We start from the raw sequence: 18,429 nt of genomic DNA on the forward strand, positions 1-18,429 counted from the left end.
CATGTGGTGTTTGATGAGATACAATACTAAATGAGAAAATTGTTTGTTTTGTTGGGAGCCATCTTTTTCGGTCTGAAAAGGCCCTTGCAGAGCTATGACATAACTATGCTCTGGTGTAGTAATTAGGTTGTGCGAGCCAGCGACAGTGATCTGCGGAAGCGAGACTGTTCCCGTGGGACGATTGCCCTGTCGGGACGGTCCAGCCGTCTCCCAAACCGTCACCAAGAAGAGGATTATTTGTCCTGGAAATTCAGACATGTGCATGGATCCGAGAAAATGGATCTGATATCTGATCTTACGGATCCTGATCTCGGATCCGTGGGGATCATAGATCCAGCTCTTTAATTTATCGAGAGATCCGTAGGCATCATATATCCGAGTCTAGTATTTTGGCTTGAGATCCAGTGGGATCACAGATCCTCATTTATTTTTGGTCAACACAGAGATCCCAAAGATCACTCGTTGCAACTCACAAACGTTCTTATTTAGTGATTTAATGTGATAACACGTCATAATCCATAGTTTTATGGCACTTATTGACAAAGAAACACTTGGAAACCTGGTTCCAAATGTTATGCATGGTGGGATCCACTCAGATCAAAGATCCATGTTCTTGGTTTATCATCAGATCCTGTGAAATCATAGATCCAGGATCCTTTTTTCACGCCGGATTCTGTGGGATCATAGATCCGAACCTGCAATTTGCCTCGAGATCCACTGATATCATAGATCCATTACTCGGATCCATGCAAATTTCTGCCTGGAATTGATCCGACATCAACTACAGGTTGGCTGGTGGGGTGACCTCCAGTCCAGAGAGGGAAGCTTGAAGACTAGGGGCGATGCGGATTGTTTTTTCCTGAGGATAGCTAGGACGGAAGGAATCTAGCACCATTGACCCTTCCTTATACTGAATATATCTCAGGCTGTTAAATCTCCTAAGCGTTTTTTTCTCGACATCGTCAAGGTGTCATTAATAAAAATATGAAATCCGGGAGAATAAATTAAATATAGAAATTGTGGCCAACAGAAAATTATCAGTTGCGTTCAACATACTCGTAAGCATGATCACACACCCAGCCTACATATGAGCCATGTAATAATTATTTTTGATAGACATGCTTAAGTTATGAAATCATCTGACGTGTTTGTAAAGTTCCACGATACGAATCTAATATCCTGCTATGCATCATGACCATTTCTGGTCAGGTCATGTCTTTGAACATAGGCCAAATTTTTCAAATGACCTTTGAAGATTAACTTTGGATTCATTCGAAGCGTTTTGATAAGAGGAACACGAGGCTGGTAAAATTAATTTCGAGTAAGTTTTAAGCTAAAAACTTGTAAGTGTTTGTGGAAAAGCAATTGGTTTTCTCATAATACCGATGGTGACAGTTGCTGGTATTTACGTGCTAAGCCGCTCGCCTTAATTAAATCCGACAATATTATTCACACATAGCGGTAAACGAGCTGATTGTTGTGTTAGGTTAGACTCGGTCGATTTCAGAGTGGGAAGGATGACAGGAATTAGGGGGAGGCAGGGGGCCTGGGCGGTGTTTCACGTCCCCACGCTGCAGCACGCTGCGCTGCTGCATTGTTGCGGCGGTTGATATGAATTCGGCTCCACGCTAGCATTGCGAGCTTCCGAGTCTGTTGATGTTTCCATGGAAATTGGAAACCCAATGCACCGGTGCGCGCAACGCACCCTGTCCAAGCAAAATTTTACCACCGATGACGTCTGGTGACATGACCTCTGGTTCTGACCCGATGTTAAATTGGCTGAAGTATTTTTCTTCTTCTTTTTGCTACTTTTGACGCTACTTCGAATGCCACTTAAATGCCCAAAGCTGAGTTCTAAGAATGATGCTCAATCCCCATTTCCCCTCCAACAGGGCGTTAGAGTCTAGGCATTCCTGTGGGGCACGGGCTAACAATGACTATCTCTATAATCATGCTGCGCTGAGCGGTGGCCGTCCCGTTTGTTGGATTCTACAGCTGGCTGGCGGAAAGCGTTACCGGCCGCCCGTCCACCGCCCGCGGGCCGGACCGAGCGGTCCCGCTGACCCTTCCTGACCTGAGCCCGGCGCGATATGGGACAGGCAGACGGGGGTTCGGCTCAGCGAAGGCAGCGCCCACTGGTGCTGGGGACTTTTTTAATAGACCTACTGTACCTACAAATAAAAGGCTCCCTGGGCAACTTAGATGCTACACAAATCTGAGGTCACCTATGATAAGCGGGACTCTGTTGGAGTACCTGTTTGAATAAATTATTGTCCTGATATTCAAATTATTTAATCCTCGCCCGCACATGGGGGGGGGGGGGGCAGTGGTTGTCACTCCCCCCCCCCCCAGGTAGTTTTTTTCTGCTCTGCTCTCAACATTTTGATTGCTAGAAGCCGGATGTTTCGTATAGCTGCTTCTCTATCCTTTCTTAGCGTCCACTGAAAATTTCAAGTTTCTGTGGTTTTCTGGTTTCGGAGATACTGATATGACCTTTTTCTTCAGGTGATGTCATAGCCCAAATGACAAATACCCAATACCTTGCGTTGGCTATGGGTCTTGTGAGCTTTTGACACTTTGATTTCGGCCTTTTTGCCAGTCTTACCTCCCACCTATCATGGAACATGTTGTTCGATGATGTAGAGATGCCAGGGTCAGGGTCAAGGTCAACCTAGGTCGTCTAAAATATTGCGTTTTAGGCAAGTTGAATTTACTTTCGTGAAGTTTCATTGACTGTATTTTTGGTAAAAGCTTCTCAGTTCATGATCTCATGTAATATGGACACATTCACAATCTGTGCAAACATCAGTAGGTATACACACAGACACGCACAGACATACAAACACATATCATTGACCTTGACCTAACTTGACCTGAAATGACCACAGCCAGCAAAAACCTAGTCGGATAGTGTGAAAAAGAGGTTCTAGCTGGCTTGGCACCACAATACGGCAGCGTCATCGGTATATGATGAGCAGCACACGTGATATTCCAACGGGCAACGGTGAGCCCAAACAGCAACATTCTTTAGTTTGACCTGACCTGGAAGGTCAATGACTGACCTGATGAGATAAAATTTGCTATCATTGGATTCGTCTCTTCCCAAAGAATCTGTTGCTCTTGACCGCGAAGCTTAAAATCTTGTAAGAAAAAATTGTGGTGATGTAGGTAGAATAAAATACCTACACAAGCAGCGGACCAACCCATCATATGTAGGGGAGACCCGGGAGGCATGGGCCCCCTGGAGGTATGGACCACCGCAGTTATGAAGAAGTGTTACGTATTTTTGCACATTTGACCGCGTAAACTGGTAGCAGCCATTCCGTTATACAACCCACGTGATTTCCAAAATTTTCCTCAGTCTTCTTTGGCAATGAGCGGTGATAAAGCGTTTTTGCCCTCTTCGAGTAAAATATGGTACATACAGAAAATTCGTGATAAATTTGAAACAGGATCCTTCTATGATGTCAGATCATCGCTAACATAAAGTTTAAAGCATGCAAATTAAGACTGGATAGACAATTTGAAGCTTTCTTGCAGGATTATGAGCTGATGTAAAATGACGATAATAACTCAAGTTTATTGCACAAGACAAAGCTTTCGATACATAAAGTATCTTGATCACTGTCAATGAGATGTAGAATATTTGAAAATTCACAAATAACAAAAACCGACGCAAGTCGTTGCATTTCTTTCTTCCTAACATGTGACATTCACCCTATGACACTTTCACTGCTAATTGTGCTGCTATGCTAGACCATGTAATAAACCCGTTTCTTGTGTTGAACGTATTTCTTGACATGATATGAGCCGTTTCGAGACATTTTCGTTTTCGTTTCTTCATATTTCGTTCCAATATTTTGGTATCGTCCCACTTCGGCAGGTGCTGGCATTCTTCTATGTGTAGTACGGTCGCATTGGAAGTCCGGTGAAATTTGACATCGCTCTTATGTTCCTGTAATCGCGTTTTTAATCCCCTTCCTGTCTCGCCTACGTAAGTCTTATAACACCCCGAACAAGGCACTTCGTAAACAATGCTCTTCTCGGAGCCTTCGTTTTTCTCTTTTCTTTCTAATATGAGCTGAGATGCTACATACATTCTGGCGTCCTAACCGGGAGGTTCGGGCCACCTACCCCCGGTGATCCTAAATCAACAAACTGATCAACAACATTGAATGTCCTCTTCAATAATTTTTATTTTTGTCGCGCAAGGTCGAAAATTTAATTACAAATTCCATTCGAACAGAAAATATTATGTATCTTATTTCATGGAGCATGATGGAGTTTACCAAAATACATATGTACCCAAGTGACCTTAATGAAGTAAGCTGTTGGCCGCTTATGCGGTTCCTGGGCTCCAAGAGAGATCAAGGTAGATACCAGCTGCGAGTATTGTTTTCATTGTCGAGAAAAGAATATGAAACATGGCACCGGCCCATACCTCCCGGGCCATGGTCCATACCTCCCGGTGTATTTTGATGGATCGAAAAAGCGCATGAATTATTGAAAGTTATCTCGAGACAAAGTAGTTGATCCCAGATGCCTAATGTCAGGCTCACTTTGCAGGCGAAAGGCAATTTCACGTACACAGAGTGAAAACCCGGGTCTAGCCGTTGCCTACTGGAAGAAAATTGCCTTTTCACAAAACCGGCCCATACCTCCCGGTCTCCCCTATACCGATGACGCTGCCGTATTAGTGCCAAGCCAGCTAGAACAGCTCTTTGTCACACTATCCGACTAATTTGCTGGCTGTGGTCATTTCATGTCAAGTTAGGTCAAGGTCAATTATATGTGTTTGTATGTCTGTGTATGTCTGTGTATGTACTGATGTGTGCACAGATTGGTTTGTGTTTCCCTATTACATGATATCATGAACTGAGAAGCTTTTACTAAACATGCAGTCAGTCAAAGAAACTTCACGAAAAGTAAATTCAGCTTGTCTAAAACGCAATAGTTTTAGATGACCTAGGTTGACCTTGACCCTGACCCTGACATCTGTACAGTCACCAGCACTTGCTACTAATCACCTCGTTTTTGTTCAGTAGTTTGAAGACCGATCAATTCTCAGTCGCGCAAGATACGTCAAACGATCCGTTTGGTCCTCCGATTTTCGAATATCTAACTTGTTTTTGTATATTCGAAGCATTTTGGGATGGGGAGCCAAAAAACCTCTTTTCTGCCCTAAAAAGTGCCCCAGGAAGTCGTAGAACCTAGCCCCGCCTCTGATCCACAGACCACTAGTGCCATCTCTTGTCAGCCGAACAAGCCGCAGAAGTAAATAATGTCACGTGACCTTTGCACACGCTACAATTACTACGCAGCTGTAGTGGGGGAAGCGGGGCGGAGGCGTGGAGAGGGACGCGATCGGTCGGCTGGGGTCAGGTCGCCGAGGTCAGAGGTCATCCGCCGGAGGGTGTTTGAGCGGTTGGGCCGTGTGGGCTGGGGCCTGCGGAGTGGGGAGCGCCTGGACCTATCTGGAAGCAAGCCCTACAACGCTGTGACAGTCGAGAATATTGTGAGGAAAGAGAGAGAGAGAAAGAGAGAGAAAGAGAGAGGAGCGAGAGGGAGAGAGAATAAGAGGGAGAAAGAGAGAGGGAGAGAGAGAAAGAGAGAGGGAGAGAGAGAAAGAGAGAGGGAGAGAGAGAAAGAGAGAAAGAGAGAGAGAGAGAGAGAGAGAGAAAGGGAGAGAGAGGGGAGAGAAAGAGAGAGAGAGAGCGAGAGAGCGAGAGAGAGCGTGAGAGCGAGAGAGAGTGCGAGAGCGAGAGAGAGCGCGAGAGCGAGCGAGAGAGCGAGAGAGAGAGAGAGAGAGAGAGAGAGAGAGAGAGAGAGAGAGAGAGAGAGAGAGAGAGAGAGAGAGAGAGAGAGAGAGAGAGAGAGAGAGAGAGAGAGAGAGAGAGAGAGAGAGAGAGAGAGAGAGAGAGAGAGGAGAGAGAGAGAGAGAGAGAGAGAGAGAGAGAGAGAGAGAGAGAGAGAGAGAGAGAGAGAGAGAGAGAGAGAGAGAGAGAGAGAGAGAGAGAGAGCTAAGAAAGACTGGAGGGAAGGGATAAATAAGGACGGGAGGAGAGAAAAGAGAGACAGAAAAGGAAAACCAGAGAGGGTAAAATGAGAAAGAGGGCAATGGGGTAAATCAGTGAGAGGGAGCGAGAGAGGAAATATTTAGTTGTGTCAGCTTGTTTCACATGTAAAATGTAAAATTGCTTTTCATCATTACAGCTTCGGATTGGAAATTAAATCTTAGCATCCTTATGATAAACCCACGTTGACGGGATGCAGTAGCGGCGGAATACCTTCAATTAAGGTGGCGACTTACTGCCGACTTTTGGTCCTATTCTTTCCATGCAACGCTCATAGGGCTAATGTTGAAATGCCAAAATCAAAGGGGGGCCACGGTGCCCCGGTGCTCTCCCCGTTCCGCCGCCTATGACGGGATGGGGACGCTTTTATGGTCGTCGTTGGGGTCGTTGGGAGCTCGGCACTAATGGGGTCTGGGGATGATGTTGAAGGTTTCACAAATCTATATTATGAATTATGTTTCATAAAAGAGATGCTATTTTTTGCACAACCTATTTAATATTTTTTTAACGTTTGCTATGAAAATGTTAAGCCCAGTTCCTTCAAGATTAGGTCCACAACTCCACAGCTTGCAGCAGAAGCTAGCTAACATAACAATTAAACCGCGCCGTGTTGGTGGCATGAACTTTCCGTCGAGTGCTGGGGGGGGGGGGGGGCTCCGTCTAACTCGGCTCCTGGGCCACGTAGCGACACGCGGTAAGCGGCACTCGAAAGAGCGTCAAAAATAAGGAGGAAAACACTCGGTCATTTTAAGGTCAGGGCAAAGGTCAGGTCACCAGGGTTCATCAAAGGTCAATTTTTGTTGATTTCAACGATTTTTAACACCTGACGGCTAACTCGGGAACCAAAAGAGCTACAGTGCCGCGGAAAAGCGCATTCGCTAGCTCTTTTAACACTTTTTCGCCAACATGTCCTCAAATTTGACCTCAGATCAACGGTTTAGCCCCCAAAGGGCACCGCTCTGATTGACCTCAAATTTGACCTCACACACACACACACAAAACGTTTATTAAGGAACAAAAGATACACGAGAAATAAAGCATGATCAATGAAACATATGGCACAATGTAGCAACATAAAAGTGATAGCAGAGTGGTGCAAAAGCGCAATCGCTTAACTCGAGGCACCACTCTGGAACAAAAATCAGATCCTCAGATCATCGGTGTTTTCACCGCTCTAGCACGTCTCTGTCAAAAGTAAAAAAACTTCTGAAGACCTTTTATGTCCTAAAATGACCTCAGGGGCACACACAAGGGTCACAGGTGCAATTTTCCGATTCAGTGTGTCATGTTTACCTATGGACCGATCACGATGTTTGAGAGGGTGTAGAACGAAATTCGTCCAGAAGAGGCGCATTTCAATTTTCTCCCATTGACTTATACCTAATGGAGCAGTCGTAAAATTGACCTGCCTTAGGTCACAGACATAAAAAAATCCGAGGTATCCATTTTATACATCTGTTACCCTAAGCAATTACTGAAAGTTTTAACGTGATCGCTCAGTCGGTGTAGCTACAGCGAGCTTTCGATTTTTTTCTGAGGTAAGGTCATTTGACATTATCTGGTGACCTGACCTTGAATGACGCTACGCGTCGCGTCGCCGTTTTTGAGATATTCGCGAAAAACCTGAGGGGGGAAGGGCATAAAACGCCCCCCCCCCCCCCAGCACGGCGCGGGTGGTTGACATAGCGACTCGGACTGAACAATGCCTTTAACGTTTCAACGGTTGAATAAGGTGAGAGGATTGAGGTAGGCTTGTATCGGATTTTCTTCTGCTTGTCGGTAGTTTAGGTTGAAGTTAATTTCGCGAGCTGTCCATAATCATTCAAGAGGGAAAATTCAGCTGCACATCGTTCGGGTCAAATTAATACCAAACATTCTCAAAATTGTGTAGTAAAGAGCCAGTAGTCTACGATATATTCAAAAAACAATTAGAAAAGAATAAGCGGACCGGTTTTGTCTATCAAAGACTTCATCAGCGCTTTTTCAAAAACGTATAAGAAGAAAACTATAGCACAGTGACAATCGTTTGAAGTAAAATTGGATTCAGTAAGAACTAAGAACTTCATTGTTTGAAAACCGCTGACAGTTGATAGCTCAATGACACTTAGAGCCGTGCATAAGGAGGCGTGAAAACTCTCTCCTCATCTCGTTCTATTACGAGAGGACCATGTCATGGCGTGAGAAAGGTGTTCTCAAAATAAATGACACTGTATGAGTGAATGAATAATCCGCGCCCCGTCACCGTTGGGCTATTGGCGGACCCTACCACCTGATCGGGTGGTGCAGCCGTTTCGCCTTCCACCTGAGGTCTCGGAAAGGTACCGACCGATTTTGAACATTCAAAGAGCGTTCGATAGCCCCACCAGGGAACTACCTTGTTACCAGGTTTCGTTGACCTAGGTGCAACCCATGACGTCACAAGTCAGGTCAAAGGTCGCATTTTTCACCGATTTAGTCTAAGGAATGCGTTACAGTCAGTTAAAACACATCAAATAAAAGGCATGTTATCGAAAAACATCGATGGAGCGTTGGTTGTCTATTACATATGTTGCCTAAAGAGGTCATTGATGCTAGGTCAGTTCACAGAGGTCAGGTCAGAACCCAACTGTGCTAGGGTCGTGTGATACATGTTTTATGGCCAATTTTACATTTAAAATTCAATGGTGTGGGCTAGACGGCCATTGGGGCCAGTTTAGATTACATTCTGGTGGAGGTCAGGTCAAGGTCAGGTAAAAGAAAGTCAAATTTCAAAGTTGGTATTTTGCATAAAAGGGGTATCTATTCGATGCAGCTCGTCACAGGAAATCCAATGGTGGTCTTTGGCTTGCTCTATGTGCTCTGTGACGGCTAAAAATTGAATTTGAAAATTTTACGTAATACCTATATTTTGAGTAGTTTTTTTTTTGCCATAACTTTGCTAAAAATGGAGCTATTGAGTTTAAGTTTGGCATATCTAGAGCAGATGTTCTATAACATATATTCCAGTTTTAATTTTGAAAGTTGTTGGTATTTTCGGGGTGTTATACTTCTGTAGTTTTGATGGTCAAAATCAATTTTTGATTGGAAACAAGAGTTGGCAGTTTGGTAGCGCTGTTTATGTTACATCTTTTTGATCTTGAATATTTTTCGTTATCTTCAAAACTGTAAGCGTGACAGCTCTTCCCGCTAAACCTTTTATTGGGTCGAAAATGACAGAACATGACATTCCTCTGACGTCATTTGTGACTAACCTTTCATAAGAGCTCTGGAAAAGTTTTATCACAAAGTGTAAAAATGATGCCCGGAGGGGTCTTGAAAGTTTGGTGGCGACATTTGCTATACTTTAGGAGATATCGACTGAAAAGGAGAGAGGGGGCCGTTTCGCGCCGCCCTCCCCCCCCCCCCTCAACGGGGCTTTCAGTTGCTGCTCTCACAGAACTCTTGGTTATATTACAACGTAGTGGAATTGCAAGTGGCAATATAAGCTTCCTGCCAGCGCCGGACCAGAGTTTAAACATGCAGGCTGAATTTTAACATTTAACTTTTGAATTTTTAAACCGTTGAGCTTTTTAGAAGGTGTATGAACTGTTCAGCTCCTTTTTTGGTCCATCACAGCGGGCTTGTATGTCATTTGTCAACCAAAATCGAATTAAAAACTTTTTATTTGGTCTGGCTACCTCGCCAACTTCTTAAGTGGATCGTTTAGTAGCTTTTGATTGGGCACTGCCCACGTTGTCTGTCTAGCTTTTCGTGTCATAGACACTGTCTATGACACGAGAAGAGGCTGCTGACATCGTTTGTCGCGGTTGGATAATACCAATCCACGTCCCAGTTGCAGTGGCTGCTCGATCGCACTTTCCCTGGCCCACCTCTCCCACCGGCCACCAGGCTAGACTTTGCCCGGCACAGCCGTCGCCTCAGTGCCTCGGGCGGTGACCCGTTCAAAGGGGCTCACAATTCGTATGGTGCCGTTGCTCTCAAACCAATACAGAACAGTGAAACGCAAAGGCTCACTTTCCATATAAGGCGAACGGCTGATTCTGGCGCCGGGGCCCCATTCATGCTAAGGCGCCCAATCACAGCGCTGCATTTCAGTTAGTGTCGGGCGCAAAATCTACTATGCTCCGCCCCTCCATCACGTGACCCTGCCCTCACGTGGCCTCAGTCACGTGGTGTTTCCACTTCTTGGCGCATGGTGGCGCTAGTCTCGCAGGGGCGGTGGTAGCTTGCTCCCCCGCCGTCCGGGGGTGATGGGTAGCAACTGCTGGTGACTGTACATCGCAAAACAACATGTTCAATGATAGGTGGGAGGTAAGACTGGCAAAAAAAAGCCGAAATCAGGGTGTCAAAAGCTCACAAGGCCCATAGCCAACGCAAGATATTGGGTATTCGTTATTTAGGGCATGACATGAACTGAAGAACAAGGTCATATCTCCAAACCCAAAGGCCACAGAAACTTGAAATTTTCAATGGACGCTGAGAAAAGATAGAAAAGCAGTTATACAAAAAAATCAGGTTTCTACCTTTAAAAATGTTCAGTGTAGAGCAGAAAAACTAACTTAGGGGTGGCAACCATCCCCCCCAGGTGCGGGCGAGGGTTAACCCTCACACTTTCTGGGGTCGACTAGTTTCGTTGTGCAATGCTGTGCCGTTGAATTTTTCTTTATATAATAAAGGCATTTTGTTTTATTTGTCGAAATTGAAAAAGCCAGAAATTTTCGTCGATTTCGGACGCCGCGGGGGATATTTACATACAATGTCACCCTGTTGGCCTGGATCCACCAGTAGGGTCAGGTGACCTACCATTTCTTTATTAAAACCCTCGCCGGCACAGGCCATTTTGCGTCCTTCGACGGCACAAGGGGGTTGGTACTAGAGGTGGCAAAATGTGGACCCGAGGACTCGGTCCAAAGAACCAGTCTGGACCCATATGGGTCAAGACCGGTTCCTGGAGATTTTATGACGGGTCCAACCGGGTCCTACCATAAACTTTACATCTTGCACAACACACATTATTGCAAAATATGAAGTGAATGAAGTGAATGTTTCTTTGCACACAGTAGCTCATGAGTATTCCCAGTGGGAAATAGGCTGTTTTACATGATGCAACTAATGACACTTGTATGAATTGACTTTTGGGGAACGGGTCCAAATGGTTCCGATTCCAACTAAGACCGGGTCCGACTGGTTCCAGAAATGTCCAGCCGGGTCTCGAGTCTGGTTCCCAAAATTTTCATGTTTTGCCACCTCTAGTTGGTACGACCCCCCCCCCCCTCACGTTTGGCCCCTGATCGAGCTAGAGCTTCGCGGAAAAAACGAGCGTGTTGCCAGTCACGAGACGAAGCCGATGATACCCAATTTTAAGGTCCTAGGTCATCGGGTGACCTTCCAGGTCAGGTCAATGACCCGAAAACCGGGAAAATCGGGACCTGTTAGAAAGTCGTAAATTGTGGCTGCTATGTGGTTTTCCGGGGTGCCGATCACGAATATCGTGTTAGTTTTGATCAGAGATGATGTCTTTAAGCATTTAGACCAGGTCGGGTCAGGTCAGGTCAGGTCAACCGGTATAGGGGTTGTGACGGGTATTCGTAATACGTGTCAACCGCCTCTGAGAGCTTCGTAACATGTTACGAAGGCACCAAAACTACTTCGTAAATGTTCAACTTCAAATGGTTGCCAAATTCGAATTCAGCTCCAAAAACTAGCCTAGAAACATGTAAAACTCGAAAAGTGAACCGAGGTCACCCGAGGTCACCAAAGGTCAATGACCTGACCTGACCTTCAGGTGACCTTGACACCCACCTTAATGTATGGGAGCGACATCAAATCACATGTTTGAACGTTTGAAACCACAAAAAGTTTGCAAACGCGCGGCTAATGTTAGCCGACATACGCCGAATCGCGATTCCGGCCAAACATGGTCTCGGAAAAGAGGTCACAGGTCAAAGGTCATTGGGGTCAGGGTCATGAAATTTTCAGGGTAGGTGTAAAATTGATCAATGCGAGGGTACTGAAAGCTTCGTCGCGATCGGCCGCTTTTTACGCGAGTTATTCGCGAAAAACCTTAAGGGGGGTTGCATCAACCCCCCTGTGCCGGCGAGGGTTAATATTAAAGAAAAAATTAGATCATGGCATCCGAGCTGTGACGAAAAATAAGTGACCTAAATCCGATGAGAAAACTGGATTTTGGGGTACCCTAAGTTTGGCTTCTGAGCCTCTGGTCCCCCAGTGAAAATTTCTTAGAGGAGGCCCTGGCGTGGTTCGTAAATTACCGCTTCCGCAATTGGAGGCCCCTAATTGCTTGGAGGCCCCCACTAAATGGAGGCCCCCTTGGACGTTTGGGACCCCAATGGTGATGTCAAAGTTTCACCCATGCGCGGCGGCCGGCGGCGGCCGTTACGCGCCGCCTGGGAGACTGGCGGCGCTGAACGGTTCCGAATTGGCACTGCACTAAAACCTGTTAACAGCTTGGAATAGTTATTATAGCAAAATTTTCATTCAAGTGAGGAATAACCAAGGGCAAGAAGTATGTATGCTTGTGTGCGTACTATGTAAGCCAAGAAACTTCATTAGCAGATACTCGCTAATATTAGATCCAGCCAAGTCCAAACGCATTCCAGGTGATGTGTTTCTGATGGGTCAACAATATTTATCGTTCGAGGGCGGATACAGTTTTAACAATACAAAAAATATTTTTGCACAGCTCTATTCCTTGAATAATTCTCTTCAACGCCTCATTCCTAGTTAAGCGAATTAGCCCACCCTGGTTGAATAAATAATGCGATTTCGCCACAAGGTCGCGGAAAACCGACCGAAAACGGCCGCGCTCAACGTTAATTTGGGCATGCAGACTCTTAAAAACTTGCATTGGGCGGGTAGGGTTTCCCAGGTATTGGCTCCAAAACACCGTATTCGGCTCCCGAATACGTCCATGTGACCCGCCTCGTTCCTAGTTAAGCTTTAATTAGAGCAATTGACTCATAGTTAGCGAAAAAGCGACAAAAAGCATGAATTTCTCTATGGCGGCGGGCTGCCGGGTTGCCAGACGGCGCACCGGCTATTTCCACTTTTGACACACCATGTATTGTCTAACGCTTATCATGCCGGGTTGGTTCGTGTTAAATTATGTCTTACTGGAGTGCAAGGCGTTTTTCTCTGACCGAACTACGTGATGGGGTAAAACGCCCCAGTAGGTCGCGGGGCAAAAAGCCCCTGGGGCGTTTTACCTCTTGTGTTGTTTGGGCTACCCACTTTCTAATGTTCGGTAGCTGGCGAACAGTAAGTTTCTATGCCTTTATGTGTATTTTTCTCAGCAACTGGATGGCAAAGGAAGTATTTTGTTAACATTTGCATTGCAATAATTTATTATTTGGTCTTAAGAGGTAGGTGAAAAACCTGCTCATACAACAGTGTCATATGCTGAGCACCTGACAGGATGGAATGTGCTAACTTCAGTGCCGTGCCTCCAGAGGTCTAACGGACCTCTCACATAAGATTTAGCCAACTACCATGTTAAATCTTTAAGCTAAGGTATGGGGCTACTTGCCCCAGGCCGTGGGGCGTTTTGCCCTGGGGTTGGGGCAAAATGCCCCATTTGCAGTTGCTTCACAAATCACTTCCTAGCTTGGAGTCCGATCATAAGTGAATCAATTTGAGGGGTGCAATTTAAAGTAAAATGTCCAAAGAACGCATTGAGCACAAATTTGGCCTTTCAGGTGATGTGGGACAAAATTTATGTAGCAAAATAAATTATCTGGGGCGTCTTGCCCCAGGCTACCCTACTGGACCGATCGCGACGAAAAGACCACCAGTCGAATCAGCGTATGCGATTTCGTCAGCCGTTTCGAATATGGTGATCTCAGGTGACCTCGGTGACCTTAGGAAGTCACAGACCGTTGTGGCCTATGGCAGCCATTCTATGTATAACTCAGGAACTACTGGGCCGATCGCGACGAAAACTAAGACCACCAGTCGAATCATCGTATGCGATTTCATCAGCCGTTTCGAGTATGGTGACCTCGGGTGGCCTCGGTGACCTTGGGAGGTTCTTAAAACGCATGGTGGGATTAGGGGAAGCGGGGGTAGCACCGCCATGTGGGAAACACGGAACACCGCCATCCTCTCTATCGGCAAAACTCTGAATTGTAAATGTAAACACCCGCCATTTCGGTGTCCGAACGGAAGCGGGACGCCGCGTGAGGTAGGTTTCGCTAAGATTTATTTGATTTTGAGATCGCAATTGCCCATTTTGTGAATTTCAAACCATCGTTGTAATCATTTGGCATGTTTGAGCAGCAAGTAAGTGGTCATTTCAAGTCAAAATGCCTTGATTTTTACGTTAAATTTGAGGGCATGAAGTGCTCTTTGTTGAGAAAGGAATTACAGAAGAATCGCGTCCCGGCTTGTTTTGCTGTCGGGGCGTTGTCGGTCCATGACTGTGAGTGGGGTAACACCGCCATGCTCGGCGGTGCTACCCCAAGGGGTGGCAAAATGGATAAAGCCGCAATGATGATTCACTCAGCTCGGAGAAGAGCTTTAGTTAGGCCGCAAACGTCGTCTGTTTTTTAACCTCACGTTTGACTTCACTGGATGTTTCGAAATAAACGTGAATTTGTCATGCTTTGTATGCATATTGTCCGCAACAAACAGTCTGATCTGTGACAAACTAACAACCAACTCTTGTGTGTCTTATATGAGTTTGAGTTACTATTTCAGACAGCAGTAACGCTTACAAGGGTGGCTGTCACCGTAAGGCCGATCTGTGGATAACATCGCCATCAGTGGCGGTGCTACCCGCACATTTTTTGGAGGACGAAAAATGCAGGACTTGTTTTCGACGTCTGTAAAGTAGCGAAATTTTATAATGGAGCGCTGGAAACTATGCCAACATGTAGGAAAACATTCCTACTTTCACATGAATGCAAAAGAGCTTCGTTTTTACTACGCATATCAGCTCGGTGAGCAGAAATGCTTAAGGTGGCGGTGCTCCCCCCGCTTCCCCTATAGCTGAATGAACAAGGGTCGATTAATTTCCGGACGCCCTGTGTGACTCAGGAACTACTGGGCCGATCAACTTGCTTTTTGGACTTGCTTACACTGAGTCCTGAGATGCCCCTGCTCTGTGATCCAACGTGTGCTTCACATCTCCCAACCCTTTTGTTGACCTTTTGAGGTCACCGAGGTCACCTGAGGTCACCATATTCGAAACGGCTGATGAAATCGCATACGCTGATTCCACTGGTGGTCTTTCCGTCGCGATCGCCGATCGGCCCAGTAGATCGGAGAAGATGGACAAAATCAGAGAAGTAACGAACATGTGTGACATAAAGGTAGCTAGTTTTGATTACGAGCGAGCGAGCGCAGCGAGCGAAGCGAAGTCTTTTCAATATAACGGAAAAATCTCAGCATGAGCGGCCCGGCCCGGCCCGGCCCGGCCTGGCCTGTAACGCTTTTGAGAGGCTTATATCTCAGCAACCGCTGCAGCGGTTGCTGGACCGATTGGCTGCAGTCTTTTTTACTGGGTACACACAGAAAAATAATTACCCCTCTATGGGATTTTTTTACATATGAGGAGTACCAGTACCCTTATTTCTCAGGTATGAAAACCTGAATAGGAATAGTTACACACCGTTTATTTGGGGTTCCCGTACACCAATGGTTCTTTTTACACACATACTAGTAAATGGACCTTCAAGGTTCACAGTACCCTGCAAATTCGGGGTATCATTAACAAACAGAGTGGTATCTTTACCCGAAAATTCAGAATCGGTCGTGATAGAGCTACTCTGGCAGCATGTTTTTTACTACTTGTCACTGAAAAGCAGGTACCTGTAACATGCATCAACTCATAAGGGTGTATAAGTACTTAAATGCGGTTTTCTGACTACCTACTTATTTTTAGGTAGTTACCTTTTTGTTAGTAATTTTACCTGATGCTGTCAGAAACTCAGGGGGCGTGACCTAAGTCGCGCATGCGCAGAAGGGTGTTGCTCTCCACCAATCATCGTTCCACGTTTGACTGTTTTGGCGCGCAGGCTTTCAGTTTGTGCCGCCGTGGCCGGCGTGATGGGTGTGTGTGTGAGGCTGGGAGCCGCACGGCGAGTGCTAATGGCGTTTCACGCGTTTTATTGTGCAAGTGAGCTGCGCGACTTTCTTTCCCGGTCGAGTGTGGTGGTGGATCGTGTTTTGCAAGGGCACCAAGCCGTCAAGTCAACAAGAAACAGCACTGGGATATCAAGAAACGCCGTCTGCAGTACCAGACACCAGGTGAGTGCAAACGAGTGTGGCTGAAATAAAGCCAAATGACCATGTCACATGTGACAACACATGCATGTGTTTGGAAAGTCAAGTACGATTTTTTAAAATTGCTTGCGACGCAAGAAAAAACGAATTTTTTTCGATTCCATTCCCACCTCTGCTAGGATAACGAATATACCAACGTTGGTATATAACAGATGGCGCAACTAAGCGACACGAAATACAAATATTTTGTCGTGCAAGACGCCTTTATTCTCAACGAATAATTCATTTAACCCGCGCCGGGCCGGTGCTCTGAGATTCCGCGCCGGGCCGCGGGGGGTGTTTGAACACCCCCCCCCCCCTTCTAACTCGGCTCCTGGGCCACGTAGCGACACGCGGTAAGCGGCAATCGAAAGAACGTCAAAAATAAGGACGAAAACACTTCGGTCATTTTTTGGGTCAGGTCAAAGGTCAGGTCACCAAAGGTCACCAAAGGTAAAATGTTTACTATTTCAACATTTTGGAAACTGCCAACGGCTATCTCGGGAACCGATAGAGCTACAGCGCCGCAAAAAAGCGCATTCGATAGCCCTTTTACAGACCTTTCTGAGTAATGTTCTCAGATTTGACCTCAGGTTTAGCCTCCAGAGGGCAAAAACTCCAAAAATAGCCGTTTTTACGAAAAACGTTTTTTCGACAATAACTTTTGACTCAAAAGAGCTATGACATTACTTTTGCCAGCATCGTGTTCCTCTCGTCGAGACGCGTCGAATGAACTATAATTTGACCTTGAAAGGTCAACTTGAAAATTTGACCTCAGGTCAAGGTCATTACCTGACCGGAAAAGGTCATGTTGCATATCAGTCGATCCGCAACGTCGAGCCGAACACATCTAAGGCGTTTTCAGCGCTCTAGCACGCCTCTATCAGAAGTTATCATCGAAAAACTGTTAGATTCTGTTCGTGACCTGAGATGACCTCGGGGACATAACGAGGGGTCACAGTTGCCATTTTCTGGTTCAGTGTGTCTATTTTACCTACATCTCGATGTTTGAGAGTGTCTAGAATAGCGTTCGTGCAAAACAGACGCTTTTCAATTTTCTCCCATTGACTTATAATGGAGAGGCCGCAAAATTGACCTGACCTTAGGTCACCGATATCAAAATTCCGAGATATACATATTATAGATAGTGTTGCTCTAATCAATCGCTGAAAGTTTCAAGGCAATCGTTCAGTCGATGTAGCTATGACGAGCATTCTTATTTTTTCTGAGGTGAGGTCACTTGGCGTGACCTGGTGACCTGACCTAAGGTGACCTGGGTCTGAAATTTTCACAACATATGCGGAAAAGATGCAAAAACAGGTGTGCCAAAAACAAAAAAAAAGTGTTTTTGAGATATCTGCGAAAAACCGCAAGGGGGGGGGTGTTCAAACACCCCCCCCCCCCCCGGCCCGGCGCGGGTTAAGCGATTCTGTAAAGGAAAATTATTTTAAAACATCATACTTTTCAATTTACAAAAATGCCTACCAGCTTCCTACCAACTAAGCGCTCGACCAAACAGATCGCTGGAATCGCCGGCCGTCCCGGCTCCGGCGTTTTCCCCGTCTTTCTACGACCATCGGTTCGGAAGTTAGACAGGGGGGGGGGGGCAGAATCTGCCCCCCCCCCAGCAGGGCGCGTATGGCTGAATAGCCCAGCGGGGCGCGGGATATACTGCGGTGTGCGTATATTTTAGCAGATTGTTCCGGTGAACTGCGTAACGGAATGTAGCAGAACCGACGCGTGGTGTACAAGTACCTGATGACACTGGATACGAGCACCTGGTTACGAAACCCTCAGAACCGTGGTACCCGCAAAAATGGTACAGATTTGGCACTCTGCAGAGCGATTGGCGTACATTTACACCACATTGGGTTATCCGACCCATATTTATGCGCTCATAATAGGTTACACTACCCCAAAATACGAGGTAAATGAACCTGGGGCATGGTACAAAAACCCGAAAGTAGTGTATTACTACCCGTAATAATTGTGTAGCGTTACCTCAAATAGCGGTGTACGCTGAAAAGCGTCTTCGAATGAACGGAAAATCAAGAGTAGGAAAAAGATGTAATGGAATTCGGGTACCTTGATTATG

This window comes from Amphibalanus amphitrite, unplaced genomic scaffold (assembly GCF_019059575.1).
Source record: "Amphibalanus amphitrite isolate SeventyFive unplaced genomic scaffold, NRLGWU_Aamphi_draft 000855F_arrow, whole genome shotgun sequence".
Taxonomy (NCBI): Eukaryota; Metazoa; Arthropoda; class Thecostraca; order Balanomorpha; family Balanidae; genus Amphibalanus; species Amphibalanus amphitrite.